Raw genomic sequence first — 15,911 nt, 5'->3', positions numbered from 1 at the left:
GGAGTAAAACGGATGTCATCCACTTTCAGCAGCTGCTGCTTGAGAATCGAGAATTTCTGGATAAACCTAATTTGAGGCACATCTATCACTTCAATCAAATCCCGCATAGAGATTTACAGCTTGTCTTCATCTCAAATAGGTAAAATTCTTTCGACTGGAGACTCAGCAAGTGGTTTGATCGAGTGAACATTCTATATGGTTTGGTGGGTATTTTTAGCCTATTGGATGTTTCAACCAAAGGCAAATAGACAATTAATTGAAAAGGAATATCCAATGAGTTCGTTCCTTGTTGTTTCCTTTTTAAATGTGAACATGGCATGGTTTCGAGAAAGGTAGCCTTAGGAAGCTAAATAAACTGGTTTCCGAACAAATGATCGTGGCATGGCCAGGCTTTTATCACGAGATAATAACCTTCATGTTATATTCCGAAGGTCTCCAGTGAATTTCGCTCACCCTACTACAACACACCATCAGGTAGATTCTGCAGCCAAAGGCAATCCTTGCACTGTTAACGACATAATCATCATCATCTCCAATCAGTGAATTTCTTCTATCTGTTGTTTTTATTGTATGACAAATAGTTGCTTTATGTCAACAAATGTCACGATCTATATAATGCATTACAAGTGGTTACATTATGTTATACTGTGCAAATATTGTTGAATGATACGAAGGTGGAAGATCGCAGACAGTGGTGGCAAAATCTCAATCTGCGTTTGATATGACAATCAAACCAATGCAGCATAAGTTTGCCCCAATATGAGCAGCAAAATATAAAGATCGTACATCGCGCGTTTCTTGCGTCTGTAGTCTTGCTTTATGATTTTCGAGAGATAACTGCTAGTTGATAACTATTGCATCACTGCTAAAGAACCACCATAAGACAGTATTGGTAATAGTTGAGTATTCTCGAGTTTAAAGCTATGCAAAAATTTAGCGTTACACACAAACGTTTTTATTATTAGATTACGTCACTATCCGTGCAAATTGGGTTACTGGGCTTCGTCATTTATGATCTTTATCGTCACTGCACATAACATAAAGAAACAAGGCCAAATTAATAATCAACGTAAACTAACGGATCGGATTCAATTTGAATTGTGCTTTTGCCCAGGATAAGAATACAGGATAAATGCTACTTCAAGTAAAATTCAGTTAAATCAGGCTAAGCGAATGCAACTAGAGACAGAAATTAGTTTTGTGCAACTTTATATTGTAGTAATATTCATACCAAGCTCTGTCTAGGTTACTTATAATCAATCCATGTAAAAAAGGCATTCAATTTGCTTCTTTGGCTAATTCCATATTCACTCGGCAAATTGGATGTATCAAATTTGAACGGGAGCGATTTGTTGAATCTCCCCTCGTCGGTTTTCTAATGGGCGGAACTAACAAGCATTTGCCCATCTGTCAAGAATGTCAAAAACTGATTGTAAATCGGTGAATCACACTGGCGTTACTAACTTTGTTCGGGTACTTTATATTTAAAACTTTGTGTTCTGATTTTCATTACAAAATATTGCGTTTAAAGGCTCACGTTGTTCTGGTAAATAGGTTGCATTCTGTTTTTCTGACATAAATAGTTGATCGGTTTACGCTTTGTCCTAAGCGGTGCATGTTGGTAACAAAGGCCCTCCGCAACAAACGCATGTCAGGCGATGAGAGCAATAAAACAAATATCGCTTGCCGTGCGTGTGCTGATATTTCGGTTTTCTGCTGAAATTTTCGACATACATTATCAAATTCATAAGCATTTGGACGAAATAAGATATTTGCAAACCTCAGAGTCGAATTTCAGTTGTAAAACAATGCAAAAATCACGATGTGAATATAACGAGACAAATATTCCTACCGTTTTTGTTGTGAACAAACTCGGGAGCGATTTTGTCATTATCTGCTAACGAAAAAACAAAGCGTTGTTGCCGTGCCTCCTCTGTTGCCTGTTTTTCGCTTGCGGTGGCATATTCTGCGTACACTGGTTTATTTGCATGGCTTCTAGAATTTGAGTACATTCCCTCAGCTCACTCCCATATTTAAGCCACTTTTGACCCTTTACTTTGGTACTAAGAATCGCTTTTCCCTTGTTAAATCAAAAATCAATATCACAAAATCTCGGAGTTGGTTACCTACTTACTATGTTGGTTACTTACTATGTCGAGTGCTATCTATTTTTGTCAAATATTACTTTCTATTTTCGTAAAAAGGCAGATGTTAGCGTAGGGTTTCACCTCAACCACCCTAAAATACTCTGATCCGCTATAATTGGTATTCTCAGACCGCATCTCTGGAGAACTTGGCATCATTTCTGTTTTTCTTTTGGTATCGTACATATCATGTCCTTCGTCTTCTTCTTGGCGTAACGTCCCCTCTGGGACTGTTTTGTTTTGATTTTAGAGCACTTCCATATTTTTTTAACTGAGAGTTTCCTCTCTCAACAACCATTTGCATGTGTATATCGTGTGACAAGTACAAAAATACCCAAGAAAGTCAAGGAATGCTTTTTTTTTACGGAAAGTTCGGAAAATCGATCCCGTGTAGCATGGTAATGCTGGATACAGCTTGGATTCGCTGGTTCGATCACGACTGCGCCCCGATTAACGAATAGTGTTCGTTCGTTGGGACAACTGACAACTGATGAAAATGCTCTAGACACACGCAAGTGACGTGAAATACGTCACGAAACACTCACAGACTTGCACAATTGTCCTGTATATATTATCGTCGCTCCACCAATTCGAGGTCGTCACTTGAAGCACATGCGAGATTGCAGCTGCGTAAATTTGAAACTATTCTTTTCCTTTTGCGCATCATTAAGCTGATTAAGAGCTTTAATATGCACTAATCTAAATTGAGTTGCGACATTTGTAAGTAGGTTAAAAATCAATTTTCGCACCGCCGGTCTTTTCGGATTTCAACCAAAAGCATAATAGCTGCGGCGGCAATCAAACGTAAAACTCATATTGACATCATTTCGATATTGACTGTGGTTTTTAGTTGGAATTTGCCCCAAACCAGTGAACATCCTTCCATCGAGACAGCCCATCGAGACAGTCCATCGAGCCTCCAACGAACGAATCGGAACTGTATGGGCCATGTTATAAACCATAAGTAAACTGGGAACTTACTTTTATGTGTCTAACACATATGTAGATATTTGCAATGCTTTTTATCAATGCATCACACAAATTCACCTTGTAGATCATAACAGAACACCATAGTTTACAATTGTGTATTACGACCAACTAAACATATATTTTCACATAATTTCGGCATGCTTATATCACTTTGAAGTTTTAAAAATGTTTAAATGTTAGCAAATGAAAGCATTTTAGTGGTTTATAAATCTGCATGAATGATGCTCATTTTTGCGTGCTTTGGGATTTTTTCCTAGAATAGTTCTCCGTGAACATCAGTTGCTACCGTGGATTGTACTGTCAAGTATTGCTCACATTGTCACGTATTTTCCTTTGCCATGCCTAATCTCGGCGTTGTGCTGGTAGATTACCGCATTCGTTTATGTATGTTCACTATGACACTGAACATGATTTTGCTGTTTTCCCAGACAAGCAGTCATCACTGTTCACACTTTACAATTTTCTCCCTCTTTAACAATCTTTCCTAGCTGTACTTTTTCATGGTACTTTTAAAACCGTGTTGCGCGTAGTAACTTTCGGCTCGTTTGAATAACATTTTATCAGCGCAATCTCTCGAAGCTCGCATTGAGCGCAACTCCTCTAATTCGCTTCATGCACGGTCCGTTCAAACCTGCTGAGAGCGCGGCCATTGTGGCCCGCTTCTAGCGTAGTCTTTTCGACCCGCATTTTGCGCGATTCTGGAGGAATCCGCATTTTGCGCGGTTTCAATCCGCTTCTAGCGCAGCTCATTTGGCTCGCTTTTTTGCGCGGTCTTGTGAGACCCGCTTGTGGCGCAGTCTTTTAGACTCGCATTTTTGCGCGATTCTTGAGGAATCCGCATCTTGCGCGGTTTCAATGAAACCCGCTTCTAGCGCAGCTCATTTGGCTCGCTTTTTGCGCGGTCTCTCGAGACCCGCTTCGAGCGCAGTACATCTGACTCGCTTTGAGCACGGCCATTTTTTTGCCTGCTTCATCAGTTTGTTTTAGATGAATTCTCGATGCTGCTTCCACTATATTTTTTGAGCTAAGTGATTCCTTTCCTTTTTCCTGGTTCGAAGCTTGTGTTGCAGCACAAATATCTGCAACTCCTGGCAGGATCGCCATTGTGCAATTCCGAATAACCTGGTACAGTCACAGAGAACAGACATCCAAGTCCAGTCCAGTTCCGAAACTGTGTAAGGAATTTAACGACCATTTGAAATCGGCAAAACAAGTGGCAATAGCGTGGCGCTGTAATCGGTTAATTTCCCATACTAATTTAATTCACCACTTAAAATGTTTCAATTCACCACTGACTGTGGCAATATGATGTTTGGTGGCGTTAATGTTGTCATCGTGTATTGGTTTGCAACCTTACTCAAGTAAAGATTCAAATCCTTACACAACTTTCCAAATGAAATTTGTTCTAGCCTGGATATCTGTTCTCTGTGGTTCGAGTAGGCAAGAAAAAGGGGATAATCTGAAATTCGGTTTTGACAATGTTTTGAGCGACGCTTTGCTGAGGAACTGGATGTTAAAAAAAACATAGTAGGCAGGCAGTAAGACGTTTGCCGGAAGAGCTAGTTTTGAATAAAATGAGATAGTTTCAATCGTCTAGCACTCTAACAGCTATAAGCATTCGGTTCGACCTACGGACACATCCCTTACTTCGATCCCAATAAATAAAGAAACCAGAAGCTTTATAACCACCGCCAAACCGACGTGCCAGCTTATTGACTGTCAAACGATAAACTGCAACGATCGACGCGCCACCATCTTTCGAATAGTGGAGGGTGTAGGTACCTTTTTCGCGGTGTTGTTTACGGTGACTCAACACCGCGAAAAAGGTACCTGTGCTCTCCAACATTCGAAAAATGGTGGCGCGTCGATCGTTCTACGCTAGCGATTGTGCGGTGGGGTGATGACGTTTGGAGGCGAATACGACTTTTCCATTTTTTCTTGGCAAATAAGTTCTCCTTTCAATCACTAGCTCCATCTGTGCGATGATTTACACAGCCTCCACTTTATGTGTGCGTGCGTACAGGAACATTAAGGACAAGGTATTTGGAGTACATAGCTCAAATTTTCTAGAGCATTGTTTTATATATAACCCTATAGGGTGCCTTACGATTTTTAAACGGTTTGAGATTCAAATTTCTTGCTTATCTTGGAAACATATACACTCAATTCTGAATTGCCTGTTCAGCACTTTTTTGACGAAAATAGAACAGCAGAACTATTTCGGTAGCTTCGGTAATCAATTTTACTGAGACTCAGTACACCTACTGTCAAAACCTTGTGCAAAACGTAAACAATGCAGTAAAGCTGTTGCACAGAATTTTGCATTCGATTGAAAATTGTTGGTACAGTTCTTAATTCTACCATGGATTCGGTGGAAACGACAACAAAATTTATTTCAGTGTGTACTTGCCTCACAATATACAAATTCATACAATGGCAGGCAAAGAAAGCCCTTCAAGCTGCGGAAGCTGTGGAAGTGCTCAAAGAACACTGAAGCGAGGCAGGCCAAGTCTCAGTGCGGACGTAATGTCATAAGGAAGAAGAAGATATCGTTAAACCTGGCCCTTTTGTATGAATGGTCTCATTGTTTTGTAAATAAGACAGGTTTAGGGAAACTTTACCAAGTAGGGGCATTCGACTCTATGCTGTTTGCATTGAGTGATCCACTTGAGTAGAGTGTGCCGTCAGTTTGTCTGAGTCGAACTTCAGAAAAAAAAATCATAATAACCGACAGCCTTTTACCCACAATTTTGCCACCTCTGCCCCACTGTGATGCCTTGAAGTCGTCATTCAATGATGACGATGATTATCCAATTCGCCGCCGCCACCATCGGCGCGACGGCGGCTGCATCGACTTCGATGCTCGCTCGACCGCCGGCGCACATGGCTTGCTTCGCTACGATCTATCAGTGTGTGCGTGGTTCGGTTTTAAGGTAAAACGGATCGAGAGGGACATTGTTTACGATTCAACAAATAAAATAATTTTTAATAATTAATAGGCTTGTAGTGCGGTTTATATGGAACAAAATTTTAAGGGTTATTGATTGTACGTATGAAGATTTAAGACAACATTAAACTCCTTCATCGACGACTTAATACTTTTGGTTTGCTCCCAGTCCCGATGATGTCGGCGCCGGGATAGCCCGATTTATCATATGGATTTGCATGTGGGTGTGCGTGATTAGTTTTTTATCGTGTTCGTGATTTTTGAGTTGTGGCGGTTCCATCGCCACCGGTGGATGAATGTGTTTGCGCGCATCGCATCATCAAGCATGCAATGTCCGCCGGCGCACGGCCTGCTGTTTTGAGATGAAGAAGTGTTGGAGTCGGAGACACGCCATTAACAGTAGTTGTGTTTGGATGACACTTTTTGGATACACAACACAACACATCACACACAAACGCAAATTTGTCATCGGTGGTCTGCACAGTTTCGGAGGGTCGCCGTCGTCGTCGTCAGTCTCAACTCAAGCACAGAGTCGTCGTCTCTATTCATCAGCCGCTCGTACGTTCGTTTGTCGTCGATCTTTTTAGGAAAGCAGCAGAGAGTAGTTTCGGAAAACACTTTTCCCAGTCGATACACACGCGCGCGTGGTTCGGAAAGTTGCCCCTTTTCCTTTCTGATTCGGATTCTATCGCGAAGTGCGGTGTTCTCTCCATCATCGGAAGAGTTTTCAATCATCCTAGCGATTGTAGTAGGCCGAGGTTTTTCTGGTGGTTTTCCGCGGGATTTCCGGTCTCGTTTTCGCTTTCATTTTCGCGACTCGGTGGTGCAGTGTGTTCTTTCGCCGCGGCGCCCCGAAATCGGAGTCGACGCGAGTGACTCGGTCATCGTTTTTTGTGGCGAAGAAGTTCAATAAGGGGGTTTGGAAAAAAGTGAATTATTCTGTTCTTGAAGGAGAAATCCTAGTTGGCATTGTGTCCACATTTGAATCGTATACTGAGTGCGCGACCAGGTGTGAAAGCTCCATCCTCCTCCTAGTCAAAGCAGGCCAGGATAATTAATTGGCAATCGTGGTGCAAGGTGTCCATCGCAGCGAAAGAAGTTTCCAACAGTGTTCTTCTGGGGAGTATCGTAATCCAGCTGTAGAGCAGCATCAACGAGAAAGCGAACCGGCAAATTTGTGTAAGTTTTTGTCTTTCCCCTGAGTTCCTTCCAGCAGAGAGACTGGAGAAAGTAGTTATTTTTGCTCATTTATCATAACTTTATCCATTTCGCCAAAGTCCGGCTTCCACTTCTAGTAATTATTTTTCGTTTTTTTTTTCTTTTCGGATATCAATTTAAAAACCATTCGCTCAGCTTTTTAAAAAAGTGTCATTCTTTTTCTTGCTTTTGTCTCGCCCCTTTTTATTCCCCTTTAAAACTTTTCTGCTTGGGTTTGTGTGCACTATTCCTTTGCATATCGCATCGCGTTGCGAATTGTATGGAAAAGTTTTTTGCGCAAATACACACAGAAATTTATTATTGTTTGTTCCCGAAAGTCGCAAATTACCTGACTTTTTCTCCTCTTCCCAACCTAAAAAAGACACCTAAATTGAATAAGTAATAATCCTCGGCCCACGCAGCTCAGCTAAAAAACACGCGGAGCTCAAATTCCCGTCCGTCCATCGAAAATGATGCATTTTTGTCGGTTTTTTGCCCTTCTCATCAAATTCGTCGTCGTTTTTTTTTGTTGTTTCCTTTGTGCAACACAAGCACTGAAGCGATACCTCACTCAACTCAACTCCCCCTCCTCAATCTAGTAGGTAGTTATCCATGCATCCATCGCCGAAAATCCCAATCGCCACCACCGCAATACCGCATCATCGCAGTAGGCGCTGAAAATAATATAAACATAATCCAGTCGTGGTCGTCGTCGTCGCTCAATCACTCACACATGCAACGTGCCGCGATACGTGAGACACGACAAAGGTGAAAGACAGACAATTTTGATCGAACGCACTCACACATATGGTGAAAGTCGTGTGTACGATGCGGTGGATTATCGGCGCACACAAAGGGGTAAAAAGTTCTTCCTCGCCCAGAATCGAACCCTCCTTGTTTCGTTCGATAGGTATGTTCTTGTTTTTCCTGCGATAGACGTAGGGGGAAAGCGGCAATCGGCAGAAGAAATCACCACGTGTTGCGATGTTTTCTTGTGATGTGTCCCTCCCCTTTGCTCGGAATTGAAATTCTACTTCCGAGTGTTCCTGTCAGGTTTTCCATTTTGGAAGCATGGTTCCGCTTTTTCGGGTGAAAAAACAGGTGGCACTTGTTAGGGCATGCTTTCATTTATATGCACAACAACTCAGTATTTCTCGGACATTAAAATCCTCATCCACAATTCGCCACAAATTCATCGCGTAAGTCCTGAGAGGATTCTCAACATAATCCTGAAAGGATTAATAAATAAATAAATATAAAGAATTCTGAGAGAATTCTCCTTAAAATCCTGAAAAATTCTCCACAGAACTCTGACAGCATTCTTCACAGAATCCTGATACGATTCTCCACAAAATCCTGAGAAGATTCTCCACAGAATCCGGAGAAGATTTTTCTCAGCATCCAAGGAGGATTTTACTCAGAATTCAGATAGGATTATCCTCAGAATCCTGAGAGGATTCTCATCAGAATCCTGAGAGGATTCTCATCAGAATCCTGAAAGGATTATCATCAGAATCCTGAAAGGATTCTCATCAGAATCCTGAAAGGGTTCTCATCAGAATCCTGAAAGGATTCTCATCAGAATCCTAAAAGGATTCTCATCAGAATCCTGAAAGGATTCTCCTCAGAATCCTGGAAGGATTCTCCTCAGAATCCTGAATGGATTCTCCTCAGAATCCTGAACGGATTCTCCTCAGAATCCTGAAGGGATTCTCCTTAGAATACTGAGAGGATTCTCCAAAGAATCCTGAGAGGATTCTCCATAGAATCCTGAGAGGATTCTCCAAAGAATCATGAGAGGATTCTCCATAGAATCCTGAGAGGATTCTCCATAGAATCCTGAGAGGATTCTCCATAGAATCCTGAGAGGTTTCTCCATAGAATCCTGAGAGGATTCTCCATAGAATCCTGAGAGGATGCTGCATAGAATCCTGAGAGGATTCTCCATAGAATCCTGAGAGGATTCTCCATAGAATCCTGAGAGGATTCTCCATAGAATCCAAAAGGATTCTCCATAGAATCCTGAGAAGATTCTCCATAGAATCCTGAGAGGATTCTCCATAGAATCCTGAGAGGATTCTCCATAGAATCCTGAGAGGATTCTCCATAGAATCCTGAGAGGATTCTCCATAGAATCCTGAGAGGATTCTCCATAGAATCCTGAGAGGATTCTCCATAGAATCCTGAGAGGATTCTCCATAGAATCCTGAGAGGATTCTCCATAGAATCCTGAGAGGATTCTCCATATAATCTTGAGTGGATTCTCCATATAATCTTGAGTGGATTCTCCATATAATCTTGAGTGGATTCTCCATAGATTCCTGATTTTCCATAGAATCCTGAGAGGATTCTCCATAGAGTCCTGAGAGGATTCTCCATAGAATCCTGAGAGGATTCTCCATAGAATCCTGAGAGGATTCTCCATAGAATTCTGAGAAGATTCTCCATAGAATCCTGAGAGGTTTCTCCATAGAATCCTGAGAGGATTCTCCATAGAATCCTGAGAGGATGCTGCATGGAATCCTGAGAGGATTCTCCATAGAATCCTGAGAGGATTCTCCATAGAATCCTGAGAGGATTCTCCATAGAATCCAAAAGGATTCTCCATAGAATCCTGAGAAGATTCTCCATAGAATCCTGAGAGGATTCTCCATAGAATCCTGAGAGGATTCTCCATAGAATCCTGAGAGGATTCTCCATAGAATCCTGAGAGGATTCTCCATAGAATCCTGAGAGGATTCTCCATAGAATCCTGAGAGGATTCTCCTAGAATCCTGAGAGGATTCTCCATAGAATCCTGAGAGGATTCTCCATAGAATCTTGAGTGGATTCTCCATATAATCTTGAGTGGATTCTCCATATAATCTTGAGTGGATTCTCCATAGAATCCTAAGAGGATTCTCCATAGAATCCTGAGAGGATTCTCCATATAACCCTGAGAGGATTCTCCATAGAATCCTGAGAGGATTCTCCATAGAATCCTGAAAGGATTCTCCATAGAATCCTGAAAGGATTCTCCATAGAATCCTGAGAGGATTCTCCATAGAATCCTGAGAGGATTCTCCATAGAATCCTGAGAGGATTCTCCATAGAATCCTGAGAGGATTCTCCATAGAATCCTGAGAGGATTCTCCATAGAATCCTGAGAGGATTCTCCATAGAATCCTGAGAGGATTCTCCATAGAATCCTGAGAGGATTCTCCATAGAATCCTGAGAGGATTCTCCATAGAATCCTGAGAGGATTCTCCATAGAATCCTGAGAGGATTCTCCATAGAACCCTGAGAGGATTCTCCATAGAATCCTGAGAGGATTCTCCATAGAATCCTGAGAGGATTCTCCACAGAATCCTGAAAGAATTCTCCACAGAATCCTGCAAGGATTCTCCACAGAATCCTGAGAGGATTCTCCACAGAATCCTGAAAGGATTCTCCACAGAATCCTGAAAGGATTCTCCACAGAATCCTGAGAGGATTCTCCACAGAATCCTGAAAGGATTCTCCACAGAATCCTGAAAGCATTCTCCACAGAATCCTGAGAAAATTCTCCATAGAATCCTGAAAAGATTCTCCATAGAATCCTAAAAGGATTCTCTTCAGAACCCTAAAAGGGTTCTCCTCAGAATCCTAAAAGGATTCTCCTCAGAATCCTGAAAGGATTCTTCTTAGAATCCTGAAAGGATTGTCCAGTGAATCCTGAAAGGATTCTCCAGTGAATCCTGAAAGGATTCTCCAGTGAATCCTGAAAGGATTCTCCAGTGAATCCTGAAAGGATTCTCCAGTGAATCCTGAAAGGATTCTCCAGTGAATCCTGAAAGGATTCTCCAGTGAATCCTGAAAGGATTCTCCAGTGAATCCTGAAAGGATTCTCCAGTGAATCCTGAAAGGATTCTCCAGAGAATCCTGAAAGGATTCTCCAGAGAATCCTGAAAGGATTCTCCAGAGAATCCTGAAAGGATTCTCCAGAGAATCCTGAAAGGATTCTCCAGAGAATCCTGAAAGGATTCTCCAGAGAATCCTGAAAGGATTCTCCAGAGAATCCTGAAAGGATTCTCCACAGAATCCTGAGAGGATTCTCCACAGAATCCTGAGAGGATTCTCCACAGAATCTTGAGAGGATTTTCCACAGAATCCTGAGAGGATTCTCCACAGAATCCTGAGAGGATTCTCCACAGAATCCTGAGAGGATTCTCCACAGAATCCTGAGAGGATTCTCCACAGAATCCTGAGAGGATTCTCCACAGAATCCTGAGAGGATTCTCCACAAAATCTTGAGAGGATTCTCCATAGAATCCGGAGAGGATTCTCCATAGAATCCGGAGAGGATTCTCCATAGAATTCGGAGAGGATTCTCCATAGAATCCTGAGAGGATTCTCCCTAGAATCCCTTGAGAATTCTCCATAGGATCCTGAGAGGATTCTCCACAGAATCCTGAGAGGATTCTCCATAGAATCCTGAGAGGATTCTCCATAGAATCCTGAGAGGATTCTCCATAGAAATTTGAGAGGATTCTTCATAGAATCCTGAGAGGAATCTCCATAGAATCCCTAGAGGATTCTCCATAGGATCCTGAGAGGATTCTCCATAGAATCCTGAGAGGATTCTCCACAGAATCCTGAGAGGATTCTCCGCAGAATCCTGAGAGGATTCTCCGCAGAATCCTGAGAGGATTCTCCGCAGAATCCTGAGAGGATTCTCCGCAGAATCCTGAGAGGATTCTCCGCAGAATCCTGAGAGGATTCTCCGCAGAATCCTGAGAGGATTCTCCGCAGAATCCTGAGAGGATTCTCCGCAGAATCCTGAAAGGATTCTCCGCAGAATCCTGAGAGGATTCTCCGCAGAATCCTGAGAGGATTCTCCGCAGAATCCTGAGAGGATTCTCCGCAGAATCCTGAGAGGATTCTCCGCAGAGTCCTGAGAGGATTCTCCGCAGAATCCTGAGAGGATTCTCCATAGAATCCTGAAAGGATTCTCCATAGAGTCCTGAGAGGATTCTCATTAGAATCCTGAGATAATTCACCTCAGAATCCTGAAAGGATTCTCCACAGAATCCTGAAAGGATTCTCCACAGAATCCTGAAAGGATTCTCCACAGAATCCTGAAAGGATTCTCCACAGAATCCTGAAAGGATTCTCCACAGAATCCTGAAAGGATTCTCCACAGAATCCTGAAAGGATTCTCCACAGAATCCTGAAAGGATTCTCCACAGAGTCCTGAAAGAATACCCCACAGAGTCCTGAAAAAATACCCCACAGAATCCTGAAAGGATTTTCCACAGAATCCGGAAAGGATTTTCCACAGAATCCGGAAAAGAATTTTCTCCACAGAATCCGGAAAAGAATTTTCTCCACAGAATCCGGAAAGGATTCTCCACAGAATCCGGAAAGGATTCTCCACAGAATTCTGAAAGGATTCTCCACAGAATCCTGACAGGATTCTCCACAGAATCCTAGAAGGATTCTCCACAGAATCCTGACAGTATTCTCCACAGAATCCTGACAGGATTCTCCACAGAATCCGGAAAAGAATTTTCTCCACAGAATCCGGAAAAGAATTTTCTCCACAGAATCCGGAAAGGATTCTCCACAGAATCCTGAAAGGATTCTCCACAGAATCCTGAAAGGATTCTCCACAGAATCCTGAAAGGATTCTCCACAGAATCCTGAAAGGATTCTCCACAGAATCCTGAAAGGATTCTCCACAGAATCCTGAAAGGATTCTCCACAGAATCCTGGAAGGATTCTCCACAGAATCCTGAAAGGATTCTCCACAGAATCCTGAAAGGATTCTCCACAGAATCCTGAAGGATTCTCCACAGAATCCTGAGAGCATTCTCCACAGAATCCTGAAAGCATTCTCCACAGAATCCTGAGAAAATTCTCCATAGAATCCTGAGAGGATTCTCCATAAAATCTTGAGAAGATTCTCCATAGAATCCTGAAAAGATTCTCCATAGAATCCTAAAAGGATTCTCTTCAGAACCCTAAAAGGGTTCTCCTCAGAACCCTAAAAGGGTTCTCCTCAGAATCCTAAAAGGATTCTCCTCAGAATCCTGAGAGGATTCTTCTTAGAATCCTGAAAGGATTGTCCAGTGAATCCTGAAAGGATTGTCCAGTAAATCCTGAAAGGATTCTCCAATGAATCCTGAAAGGATTCTCCAGTGAATCCTGAAAGGATTCTCCAGAGAATCCTGAAAGGATTCTCCAGAGAATCCTGAAAGGATTCTCCAGAGAATCCTGAAAGGATTCTCCAGAGAATCCTGAAAGGATTCTCCAGAGAATCCTGAAAGGATTCTCCAGAGAATCCTGAAAGGATTCTCCAGAGAATCCTGAAAGGATTCTCCAGAGAATCCTGAAAGGATTCTCCAGAGAATCCTGAAAGGATTCTCCAGAGAATCCTGAAAGGATTCTCCAGAGAATCCTGAAAGGATTCTCCAGAGAATCCTGAAAGGATTCTCCAGAGAATCCTGAAAGGATTCTCCAGAGAATCCTGAAAGGATTCTCCAGAGAATCCTGAAAGGATTCTCCAGAGAATCCTGAAAGGATTCTCCACAGAATCCTGAGAGGACTCTCCACAGAATCCTGAGAGGATTCTCCACAGAATCTTGAGAGGATTTTCCACAGAATCCTGAGAGGATTCTCCACAGAATCCTGAGAGGATTCTCCACAGAATCCTGAGAGGATTCTCCACAGAATCCTGAGAGGATTCTCCGCAGAATCCTGAGAGGATTCTCCGCAGAATCCTGAGAGGATTCTCCGCAGAATCCTGAGAGGATTCTCCATAGAGTCCTGAGAGGATTCTCATTAGAATCCTGAGATAATTCTCCACAGAATCCTGAAAGGATTCTCCACAGAGCCCTGAAAGAATTCCCCACAGAATTCTGAAAGGATTTTCCACAGAATCCGGAAAGGATTCTCCACAGAATCCGGAAAAGAATTTTCTCCACAGAATCCTGAAAGGATTCTCCACAGAATCCTGAAAGGATTCTCCACAGAATCCTGAAAGGATTCTCCACAGAATCCTGAAAGGATTCTCCACAGAATCCTGAAAGGATTCTCCACAGAATCCTGAAAGGATTCTCCACAGAATCCTGAAAGGATTCTCCACAGAATCCTGAAAGGATTCTCCACAGAATCCTGAAAGGATTCTCCACAGAATCCTGAAATTATGCTCCACAGAATCCTGAAAGGATTCTCCACAGAATCCTGAAAGGATTCTCCACAGAATCCTGAAAGGATTCTCCACAGAATCCTGAAATGATTCTCCACAGAATCCTGAAAGGATTCTCCACAGAATGCTGAAAGGATTCTCCACAGAATCCTGAAAGGATTCTCCACAGAATCCTGAAAGGATTCTCCACAGAATCCTGAAAGGATTCTCCACAGAATCCTGAAAGGATTCTCCACAGAATCCTGAAAGGATTCTCCACAGAATCCTGAAAGGATTCTCCACAGAATCCTGAAAGGATTCTCCACAGAATCCTGAAAGGATTCTCCACAGAATCCTGAAAGGATTCTCCACAGAATCCTGAAAGGATTCTCCACAGAATCCTGAAAGGATTCTCCACAGAATCCTGAAAGGATTCTCCACAGAATCCTGAAAGCATTCTCCACAGAATCCTGAAAGGATTCTCCACAGAATCCTGAAAGGATTCTCCACAGAATCCTGAAAGGATTCTCCACAGAATCCTGAAAGGATTCTCCACAGAATCCTGAAAGGATTCTCCACAGAATCCTGAAAGGATTCTCCACAGAATCCTGAAAGGATTCTCCACAGAATCCTGAAAGGATTCTCCACAGAATCCTGAAAGGATTCTCCACAGAATCCTGAAAGCATTCTCCACAGAATCCTGAGAAAATTCTCCATAGAATCCTGAGAGGATTCTCCATAAAATCTTGAGAAGATTCTCCATAGAATCCTAAAAGGATTCTCTTCAGAACCCTAAAAGGGTTCTCCTCAGAATCCTAAAAGGATTCTCCTCAGAATCCTGAGAGGATTCTTCTTAGAATCCTGAAAGGATTGTCCAGTGAATCCTGAAAGGATTCTCCAGTGAATCCTGAAAGGATTCTCCAGAGAATCCTGAAAGGATTCTCCAGAGAATCCTGAAAGGATTCTCCAGAGAATCCTGAAAGGATTCTCCAGAGAATCCTGAAAGGATTCTCCAGAGAATCCTGAAAGGATTCTCCAGAGAATCCTGAAAGGATTCTCCAGAGAATCCTGAAAGGATTCTCCAGAGAATCCTGAAAGGATTCTCCAGAGAATCCTGAAAGGATTCTCCAGAGAATCCTGAAAGGATTCTCCAGAGAATCCTGAAAGGATTCTCCAGAGAATCCTGAAAGGATTCTCCAGAGAATCCTGAAAGGATTCTCCAGAGAATCCTGAAAGGATTCTCCAGAGAATCCTGAAAGGATTCTCCAGAGAATCCTGAAAGGATTCTCCAGAGAATCCTGAAAGGATTCTCCAGAGAATCCTGAAAGGATTCTCCAGAGAATCCTGAAAGGATTCTCCACAGAATCCTGAAAGGATTCTCCACAGAATCCTGAAAGGATTCTCCACAGAATCCTGAGAGGATTCTCCACAGAATCCTGAGAGGATTCTCCACAGAATCTTGAGAGGATTCTCCGCAGAATCCTG

General features: G+C 42.4%; 1 protein-coding gene across 7 annotated transcripts in view; it reads left to right on the top strand.

Moving 5' to 3' along the window:
* The window catches only part of LOC109400406 (polypyrimidine tract-binding protein 2), a 1,522,650-nt gene that overhangs the window by 1,031,134 nt on the left and 475,605 nt on the right, over positions 1–15,911 (top strand). For 3 of the 7 annotated variants that reach the window (XM_062846600.1, XM_062846596.1, XM_062846599.1), the window contains exon 1: positions 6,316–7,260. The exons of the other annotated variants lie outside the window; for them this stretch is intronic. The gene's annotated coding sequence lies outside the window, so the exon portion shown is untranslated. Of the gene's footprint in view, positions 1–6,315; positions 7,261–15,911 lie in introns of those variants that run through there. 7 annotated transcript variants of the gene reach the window in all.

The sequence above is a fragment of the Aedes albopictus genome, chromosome 1, assembly GCF_035046485.1.
Source record: "Aedes albopictus strain Foshan chromosome 1, AalbF5, whole genome shotgun sequence".
NCBI lineage: Eukaryota > Metazoa > Arthropoda > Insecta > Diptera > Culicidae > Aedes > Aedes albopictus.
Note: the sequence above shows the minus strand (reverse complement) of the source record. Positions and strands in the feature narration are given on the sequence as shown.